Below are 11,672 nucleotides of genomic sequence, written 5' to 3'. Positions count from 1 at the left end.
CTTTCCACTTAGGCCAAACCTAGAACTCTCTGTACTGAAGACTTTATCTTCTTCTGGCTTACTGTCCTTGATGCACTTCTGTTGGACGGTGACATCCATCCCAATCCAGGACCAATCACCTCAACCTCTTTCACACATTCTCATTCCACCTCTCCCACTCAGTCCTTATCCCATTTCCCCTCTCCCCCACCTAAATCCGTAACCATTGTCTGTCTAAATATCCAAAGCATTGTTAATAAAACAGCTGAATTGCACTCTTGGATCCAACTGAACTCCAATTATGCCTTAACCCTTTCAGAAACTTGGTTAAAACCTCACATCTCTAACTCAGAAATCTTAACCCAGGCTACAACATATATCGTGTAGACAGAGCCAATAAGAGACAAGGAGGTGCTGCCATACTATACTCCAACCAACCTATCTCTTCACTCCCAACCACCTTACCCAGCTTTGCTCCTGCAGAAATCCTCATTGTAAACTGCCATCTTAACCCCCATAAGAAATTTGCCATTGTCTCCATCTATATTCCCTTTGGTGACAACATACCTATTCTTGAAACCTTTCTTTCCTGGCTCTCCCTTAATATTGCCTATGAAACCATTATACTTGGTGATGTAAACATTGGTTGGACCTCATTTTCCTCCTCTTCCCCTACTCATTGCTTCAATCTATATGGCTTCCACCAACTCATATCTTCCCCTACCAGAACCAGCAAAACCTCAACCACTGGCTCTATTATAGACTGGATCCTAACTTCCGACCCTTGTGTCTATCATAACCCTGGCACACTTCCCAACTCTCTGGGTGACCATTTCCCTATCTATGTCCATAGATACTCTCAACAGTCACCCAAAGAACACCTCTATAGAGTAAGCCGTAATCTGCTCACTTCAACCCAAACAAGTTTAACTCTACACTGTCCAACATCAACTGGACCTTCTCCTATAACCTTCCACTTAATGATGCCATAACTGCATTCAACAAAATATTTCTTGCCATACTAAACACCATGGCCCCACCTAGAAAAATTAGAGTTAAATCAAACTGTGCCCCCTGGTTCACTAAGCAAACACATTCTATTATGCACCAGATGGACACTGCTTGGAAATCATGAGTCAAAAATAAAACCTCTCCCTATTCCAACACTACAAAGAACTTAAAAATGTGTAAGAAACTAATCAGTAAACATAAAAAAATCATTCTTCACCTCTAACCATTCGAGCCCACAAACCAACCCCCAAAAATTCTGGTCTACCCTTAACACAATCCTCCACCCTGTACCCCTCCCACCCTAACCCCTTCCCTCTCAATTCTGCCACAGAAACTGCATCTCTTTTAAATAACCACTTCATAGAAACAATCCAAAGACTAACTCAACATAGTCCCAATGTCTCTTCCCTGACTTTACCTCCCAGCACTTCTTCCTCTAATACCTTTTCCTTACAACCTGCTCCCACTGCCTTTATCAAATTCCAACTGAATAAACTCAAACCCTGCTTTCCCTCTGTAGATAATTTACCTCCACACTTCCTTAAAATTGCTGCCAGTTCTATAGCCTACCCAGTATCTATCCTTATCAATCATTCTATCACATAGTCTGTTGTCCCCGAACTATGGAAATCCTTCTACACAATCCCTCTCCATAAAGGAGGTAACTCCACTGACCCCTCAAACTATCGTCCCATTGCTATACTATCCCCACTTTCCAAATTACTAGAAAAATGTGTTCATTCTTAGCTACTTAAACACTTGCTTGATAATAATCTCTTAACTCCCACCCAACACAGCTTTAGACCCTATCACTGCACATCTACCACTTTACTCTCATTCACCCAATCTGTAGCAGAAATCCGGGATGGCAACCGACTTCTTTTCTGTCTATTCCTTGATCTCTCAAAGGCTTTTGATACTGTTTCCCACTAAGCTGTTAACTAAACTTTCTGACCTTCACCTGTCTTCCCCTTCTTTAGCCTGGTTCTCTAGTTATTTAACTAATAGTTTGCAATCTGTGCTCTGGAAAACTGTCACCTCCCCATTTCTGCTTGTCTACACTGGTGTTCCCCAAGGCTTTATTTTGGGTCCCCTCTTGTTCAATATCTTCGCTAACAACTTACACTCTGCTACTAACTTCTCAACACTTTTACAATATGCTGACAATTCTACCCTTACTACCACTGCCCACAGTATCCCTGAATTTCTTTCTCTTACCCAAAACACTTTTTCTTCCATCGAAATCTGGCTCACTGACAACCAACTAATATTAAACCCTAAAAAAACTAAACTTCTAGTTTTTCTTCCTAAAACACTAGCACATCATAAAGCCTCTTTCTGCGTCACCTCCCTTAACAATACCATCATTAGACCAGAACCACATACTAAATTGCTTGGGGTTACCATTGATGATGAGCTAAAATTCAATATACACATCAACCAACGCATAAAAAAAACACCAAAACCTTGGCCTCCTGTACCTTAATCATAAATTTCTTTCTCCTTCCTCCAAACCCTCCCTAGTCACATTTCTCCTCTTATACTGCCTTATGTATGCTGCACCAAGCCTTACTAGCTCCAGGCATCTCTTCTCAGCAAACTAGAGCAAACCTACAATAAAATAGCCAGGTTTAGCTCCAACCTCACCTATAAATCCCACCAATGCCTTGCTCTAAAGACTTTACAATGGCCTGAATTACCAAAACAACTGCTTCTTCCACAATTGCATCTAACACACTCTATCCTCTATAACCCTACTTCCTGTCCCTCCATTTCTAATATGGTATCACTATATAATCCCTGATGCTAGCTTCATACATCTGATAAACATCTTTTGGATATCTATAAACCCCCCAAAAATACTGGAAAGTCACTCTACAAATAATCAGTAGCCCACTCCTGGACCTCCCTACTACATAACATAAATATCCTTCATACGTATCTGTTCAAACTTCAGCTTAGCCACTACCTACAAAACACCCGGTCCTGTCCCTGTCAAGCTCCAACCTGACTTCCACTTACCATCCTCCTAAATCTACTCCTTTTCTCTTGTATCCCTTCTCTTTTCTTAGTTCTTTCTCCAGTCCATAGTACTAACACTATTACATACCGATGCCCTTTTCTTCTAAATAAACCATTGCATCCAGTTTATCTTGCTGTTACTGTATAGATACGCATAGAAACCTGTATAAAACTGCCATACTAGCTAAATAATTCTTTACATCCAGACTATCTTGTTTTTACTGTACTAGTCAGACTATCTTGTTACTACTGTTCAAGTTATACTCTGAAACCTGTAAAAAGCTGTTAAATAAGTTGACTTCACTGTATTGTATATATTCTTATTATTTGCCATTTGTAATGTAAATTTTTGCCTTGAATGACTGAAATTGTAACTGGAGCTTTTCTCCTCGGGTCTCCACTGAAAATGGGCCTCTTGCTCAGCTGGACTAAACCAGTTAACAAATGATAATAAATAAATAAATAAAATAGCTGATTGGATAAAGCTTGCATATGCCTCATCTGCTGTCTGAATATAAACATTTCAATGTGACTTTATAGATAAACTGTAAAATAATGTGTGAGTTTGGCATGGTGTTAATACTATATGTTGTACTTAACATAGCAATCAGCTATTAAACTATATATAGATCAGTAACACGTAGTACATATTATTGTTAGCTCATGCTAATTGCCTGATAAAAAGTAGATAATGTAGATCTTTGGTCTCTGAGCCCTAACTAAAAAGGGGCTTTGTCCGGTCTGACTTTCCCAGTAATCAAAGGCTAATAAATAAATAAATACATATGTACAAACAAACATAAATAAATAATGTGCAAGGACTAGGTTGGAGGCCGGGACAGCAGGATTAGAATTATGTGAACATGCATGAATAAAGTGAAGTAGGGGGCTCCTCTTTACTCATATCGGCTAACCCTGCCTCTAACCCTAATCTTATGCATTACCTTATGAAAAATGCTATTCAGGTAAATTATGTCTGAAGGTAGTGCTAGAGTTTTGGTTAGGTAATCACAAAGGGAGACTATTTTCCATTTGCAGTTGCTTGGTTATTCGCTGGTTTTGTTTTCTAGTAAATAAGTTGTAGATGTGCTGGTACTGATCAATAAAGTTTCGATGCTTGAGCATATCGACAGAATGTCCTATAACCATGTATATTTGATTACATCATGAATGTTCAACATGCCAAATAGCTGACATACAAATGATTGACCCGAACATTCATTACACCAAAAACATCATTATCCAAAAACCTGTTGACTAAAAAAGTAACTAAATTATTTTTTTTGATCTACAAACCATAAACCTACCAAACATTCAGGTCAAATATAATTGTACAGTAGTACCATTACTAAAAGGATTTTTCTAACAATAGTCTATGGTTAGGATTAGAGACAGGGCAGGGTTAGGGTTAGCATGCATTAATAAAGTGGAGCAGGGAAGCTTGTACACATGCTCACATATAACCCTAAATCTATCCTCAATGCTCACACATACCCACCCACCCCAAATGCACCTTCACTTACGTTAGCAAATTAAGGACTCAATGAAAGCAGCATTTGATGTATCTGCATTGAGCACATAGTCACAACAGCATGTTTATAACAGTTTGTTTAGGAGACATAAAATAAGAAATATCCATAATATCACATACTAAGTACAGATAGTTTTCTGTAGTTACACCACAGATTGCAGGGATTTACCAGTAAAATTTGTGTAATCAGCCTTCATGTACTGTTAGCATTGGCAATGGAAGTCTGACTATACAACTGCATATGGGACTGAAATAAACCAAGGACAACACCTGTATACATCAGTCCATTTTTAGTAAAAATTCATTTAAACATGTACCTTTTTGAAATTACCAGCTTTAAGTGATTTGCTAATCACCAAAACAGAAATGCTACTAATTACCAATGTGCCTCCTGCTCTGTACCACAGAATCAAAGTGCACCTTGTGTGCACCCCCTGTTAAGTACCATTTGTGCCATACATAATTAATGAGGTTTATTAAAATTCAAGTTTTTGGAATCCAATTTGTACACACCTCCTTAAACTGGGTTCAGGTATATTGTGTAACTGTATAATATGTATCAATAAATGATGCCATGTGTGGCACATGCCAGTTATCGTCCAATGATTTGAAAACATGACATCAGCATCACCTTCAAATATTGATTTTGATACAATGTTAAAAAAATAAGTGGTTGGAGTAAAACTGTGCTTCCAAAATCAGTCAAATAGCATGATACATTTACTGATCAGACCATTACTACCTTCAGCTTGAGGATCATGATAGCTACTTCCAGAAGGCTGAGCTATGTCCATGTGCCCAGCTGGACTGATGAGGACATGACACAGATGTTTACCGTGTACACTGAATTGGAGCAGAGGATGTGTGCCAGACCCTGTAACTTCACCATGATCGATGTGTTGAATCAGATCACAAGGGAGCATTGACACAGGGAGGGAATCTATCACACTGGAGTACAGATTCAACACCGCTATGATCACCTGCATCAGAGACCCAGAGGAGCTTGGAAGAAGAGTCACCGAGTTGCAGAGGCAGCCCATAGATCCCTACCATATATATCAATATTCTATGCATACCTGAGCATTGCTAAGGATTTTAAAGGTATTCCTCTGTCCCATATATATCAGATATATGTTTTTGTAACCAAGAATTAGCTGCTGAGATAATTAGCTCACGGGGATAATTTAGTGGACTTGATGAATGCTGTTTTATTAATTCCAATTCCCGTGTTGTTAATTTATTTAATAATGTGTATAATATTCATAATTATGTCCTTTGCAGATGTACATATGTTTTATAACATCTAACTACATAATTTCACATAGTCACTTTCCTCGTGGATCACAGATGCCTATAGTGGAAAAGGCACGGATGATTACGTACTTCATAGCTTTCCATTATAGTTCCACAATATTACTTACTGCTCCATTATACATTGGAATAAAAACACATACATAACTTTATCACATCATTTATTACATCATTCTTCCTAAAAAATTACAGAACACATTTAATTAATTTAAAAAGTAATGCCAGTTCTACTGCTTATACATATGTTTTTAGTTATGCGTTAATAGCTGCTATTCCTTCACAATAAAACTTCAATAATTGTTTACTTTTTCCATATTCATCTTCTCCACAGGACATCTAATAAACACCTGCAGTAGTTGTTTTTTTTCTAAACATGAAACCTTTGCTGAAAGCACCTGGATTGCATGGTCTAAATTTTGGCATGCTGCAGGTTCCAATCCACATAATGGAAACATATATCTCTGTACCTGTTACCTTGGTTAAATTGATATATACCATTTTTTGACAGAATCATATTGCAATACTTTATATTAATGTTTATGTTGTGGATTGTAATGACTCACTGAGATAGTCTTCAAATTTCTATGAATATGTCTCTAATCTGTAAAACTCTGATAACATCAGCTTTCTAATAACATTGTAGAGCAGTAGCTGCTTGTTTAAGAATAGCATGTGCTGGTTGGTATTTCAGCTTGTAAGGCAACATGCCATCATGTCTACATTTTGGAGTGCTGTGTGTTTAAATCCAGAGAGGGGACACATATCAGAAATGGTTATTTTGCTTTACTATAACCAAAGCATTTATTTATAGAAGCATATTACACTTATTGATATTAACATAGATTTTTGAGTGAGTTTGCATGGAGATTGCTGTCATGTTCTCCAATCTGTGTTCAAAGATATCAACACCTGAGTGTAAAAATGTTAACCATGTATTATGATTATCTAATGTTCTTCAGAATTATACATCTATAAAGGGTGGTAAGAAAAGTATATTAGGGTTATTTGAGGAATGCGTTATTCATATATTCATTCTCTTTTTGATTTCAGGTGAGAAGGATTGCAGCCGGAGCAGATCCATATGCATTGACAGAATGCACAGGCTGGAGGATCAGAGGAGAGAAAGAGAGGCATGTTGACTATTTTAACCTATTTATGAATGGAAATGCATTTTCCCATGTTTAAAGGCCTGTATTTTTCACAATAACATGTATATTGATTAGTATGCAGGAATACCAATTATGCATCAGTAAGGTGAGTAAAATCATCTGATGGTAGCTGTGCTTACAACTGTGATTAAAATCTAACAATATTTATATTTTATGTATCATTGAGCCATTGTTTCTGCAGGCATTTTTTAAAATGTACTCCACTCTCTAAATAACAGTTGGATTGGTATATTTGTCACACATCTTTTCAGTGAATACTTTTTTTATGCAAATCTAAATGCTTTGATTTTTGGATGTGATTCATAGTTTGATGTATGGCTGTGTTTCCAATGATTTTGCAAACTGTGCTGTATGCCTTTCAGTTCCACATTACATCTGTCTTGGACACATTAGGTGGTTTTGTAGAAACAAAATTGTAGCTTAAGTTTACTGATACTTGGATAGATACTCAATTGATTGTAGCTGATCATATTCAGCACACCATGTGGATCAACACTCCTTGGGTGTTTTTGTAGAAGCACAACTCTAGCCCAGGTTTACTGATACCTGAACAGATACTCATTTGACTGCAGCAGTTTAATATCAGCAACCATATTCAAAATGTCTTGATTTTTCAAGCTACTGATTGCTAATTGTTTTGGTAGACAATGTATACAGTTGTACACATACAAAACTGTTAGTAGTAGATACAGTACATTCTCATATGGCAACAGCTGTGTTGATTTTATTAGTGTTGCACTCATTATATTGATCTGTGTTCTGCCAAATATCATGCTGCCTGTCTCAAAATTTTGTCATATGTCTCGTCTATTATCCACAATGTTGTCAGATCACTTTTTCCTCATTTTAGCAATGACAATTTGTAGCTGCTCGTATAAATCATTGAATGCAGACAGTACAATCCTTTGGTTTGAGCATTCATACAGTCTTCTAAAGCTAATGACCTGTGTGTGTGTGTGTGTGTGTGTGTGTGTGTGTGTGTGTGTGTGTGTGTGTGTGTGTGTGTGTGTGTGTGTGTGTGTATGTGTGTGCATGTGTGTGTGTGCACGTGTGTGTGTGCCTAAGCATATAGAACTGTTCAGAAAAGAATACTAACCTTCTTTATGGGACTATGACATATAGGGCTATAGGTAACAATGTCCATAATGGATATGTGTCAGTCCCTGTGGAAATTGTCATTATAATCATAGAGTGTTGTGCTATGATAATCATGAGGCATTTCCACGTGAGAGACATTTGCTTTTTATTTCTTTTGTTTTGCAATTAATCCTTACAGAGCATGGTACTCATGGACTTTCTCTGATCCAAAGATAACAACTAGCACATGCAAGGCCCTGCCAGAGTCTTCTAAGGATGATGGTGATGATGGTGATGATGTTGATGATGATGATGATGTTGATGATGATGATGATGGTGATGATGGTGATGATGTTGATGATGATGATGATGGTGATGATGATGACAATGACAAGGAACCTGGACCTGCCCCTGTTTGAGCCATCCTGCCTGCACCCCAGAGGAGACATCGTCCTAAAAAGAATAGAGAAGATTATCGAAAGGAGATCTGGGAGGTTATGACACATGCCTTCCAAACACAGAGGAGGGGCAGGATGGGGTCCCTCTTTGAGGATAGAGTACAGGCTATGTGAGATTCATTCAGAGAGATATAGCTCATGAGATCATTCAGGAATCTGAACCCCATCAGCCTAGTCCTTCTGGTCTGTGTGCTCCAACTGTGTTATGCTGCCAACACAGTGATTGCCATTCATTGATTGGACCATATATGTGCTCTTGTGCATGCACACTATGTGTCTGTCATGCTTATGTGTTATTGTCATGTCACATTTACTTCGGTTTCAATGTGTGCATAACACACATTAACACATTACATTTTCCAAACACATTAAACTGTCCATGCATAATGGCAGTTAACCTACAGATAGTGCTGCAAGAGGTAGCCTGTAAACATGTGTTTCACTGCGGTGAATGACAGAAACATATGTTGTCCATACTCAATCACTAACAGATTGATATGCCATAAATTTCTGTTTTGCCATATCAGTTATGTGCAACATGCAGGCATGTCATTCAATGTGTGTTTTGGATGAAATTGTCATGATATCCCACTATCATGATGTGGTATTGTGTGCCATGGGTTGCCAATACTGATACCATATGCAATCATGTACAGGTATATCCTGTTTATGTGCAGTCCTTCTTTTCTGACTGCATCAAACAGCAATATAACATTAATCTGTACACATTGCTAGGGATAGCACATCCTTTCACAGTACATTACTCCATGTTTGCTGTATGTAACATTTCCACACCCATTATATAGTGACATTGGTGTACATGTTCCATATATAGCTGCACACATAAAATGAATGTACATGTGTGTGCACATAGTTGGATATATACTGACACACTAAAGCACCTCTGACATGTGGGCATTCACTGAGTTAGTCATGATGTGCTGTAATGATGCTCACTGCAGTGTCCTCTGCTACATAATGAGCAGGGTGATTGACATACACCTGTGTTTCTTTATTTGACATTTGCATGACAGTATATGTGTAGGTGCTTGTAATTTTTAACTTGCTTACCTATGCATGTTGTTGTCACATGATTGCGCCTTACTGTGTGTGTGTTTTATACATGTCTAGTTCTGTGGACATCAGCAACCCATCTGGCTATTTGACATACATTTTTCATTTGGTGAAAAATATTTCAGTGTTGCTTCTACAGCACCCTGTGTGCTAAAACATGCATTTGCATTACGTCAACTTACCTTGTCCTACTTTACCCTGATGCTGGCCCAGGAGGTCTACCCCCTTCCCACCTTCATACTTCACTATTATTTTATGCAGGCATGTTTGCCTTTGTTAAAGCTACTGAATAGTGCCATGTATTAATATGACACAGTGAACATGTGCGACATGTATGCCCATTGTACAATGCAGGACCTGTGCATACAAGTTGATGACTAATGCTTGCAATGCATCCTTGTTCTCATTATTCTTGTGTGTCAACAAGTATAGTTTTTTAACATTCATGTGCATATCCTGCTATATTCATTATGCAGTACTGTTACATATTTGGTCATATTATTGCATGTCATTGATGTATGTATGTGTATTCACCTTGATTTCATGTGCATTGCATTGATTCCACTGACAGACATACTTAGACATCTATACCTGTGTTGCTTTTGATATGGCATATGTGTATAACATATTCACATTCCATTAAATGTTTGGGTTGTGTACACCTACTTGTATATGTAGCAGTGTTTGTTACTCTTCTGCAGTACATCTGTTTGGCACCATGCTTAATTGTTTGCCATTCACATGCATGTTGATAGGTTTGGTTTTGTTCTCTGGTAGAGTTATCTATTATTGTCAGACCTGCATTTATTCATTTGTGATGTTGCTTGGCTTACACCTGTGCTGCTGCTGGACTAATTGGATAAGTGTATATTTATCCAATGTGTGCTGTGATCTTACTGTATTAACCTGGAACATACATCTACCATTGGTCATACACATCCAGGTTTGACTGCCACACAGATTGCGACATGATAGTGCATAGTTAGACATGTTCTTCTGCATTTCACCATGGCTGGTATGCATCCACACCCTGTTTGTCAGCTTTCCATTGCCTGTGTTGTGCAGTGTGTTGTCTGTGTATTTTACCTGTTCTTACTGTTTTTTCCAATGTTTGTCTATCTTGTGTTGTGCTATTTGTTCTATGGGTATATCTGCTGTGATTTCTTCCCCAGCCTTTGTCTATCTTGTGTTGTTGGGTATATCTGCTGTGATTAACTTCCCCTCTCTTCCTCTGTTCACCTTTCCTTCTATTCTTAAGAAAAAAAAAGCTTTCTCTGTCTCTCTCTCTCTCTCTCTCTCTCTATATATATATATATGGAGCCTATTCCCCCCCAAAAAAAAAACAATGCCCAAGCCCCTGTGACTTTCCCTCTGATTTTCATATTCCAACATCTCTCGTGTGTCCCCCTTCTTCACCCATTCCCCACATCTTCTTTTCTATCTCCACTTTCCTTGGGTGTGTGCAATATTTGTGTTCCCACATTAGTTTCAATCCCACTGTTAGAAAATGTTAGCTATGGTGATGTGGCCATGACTGCTTTTGCCTTTAATTTTTTTATTAGAAAATTTATGGATTCCATTGGAATCTGTAAGTCAAAGCCAACATATTTTACTAAAACATGTATTATGGGCATATCCATAGTTGTCCATGAGTTTACTGTAAATAGTGATGTCAGTGTGTATATATGAATATATGAAAAACAAATCCACAATTCCACAAAATCAATGTAAAGCTATTGTTACAAAAACATACTACATTGTAACAATAGCTTTACATTTTTACTCTCTATATGCCTTCAATGAAGGATATTTGGATTTTGCTCCTGAATATACATTTTAATTGATCTGTTGTGATAGGATGGCTGTGTCATGTGATTGTTTTAGATGTATACTTATTGAGTATTGAACTTTTGTATTTGTAACACTGATGAAGGATTTTTTAATTCAAAATCTTTGTTGTGATATTTTATCTAGTAAAAGAAACTTGCATTTGCATTTGTGGGGAATTGTGGATTTGTTTTTCATTTGGACTGTTTGTTG

Source organism: Protopterus annectens, chromosome 15.part0 (genome assembly GCF_019279795.1).
Source record: "Protopterus annectens isolate FY-2018-M chromosome 15.part0, PAN1.0, whole genome shotgun sequence".
Taxonomy (NCBI): Eukaryota; Metazoa; Chordata; order Ceratodontiformes; family Protopteridae; genus Protopterus; species Protopterus annectens.
Note: the sequence above shows the minus strand (reverse complement) of the source record.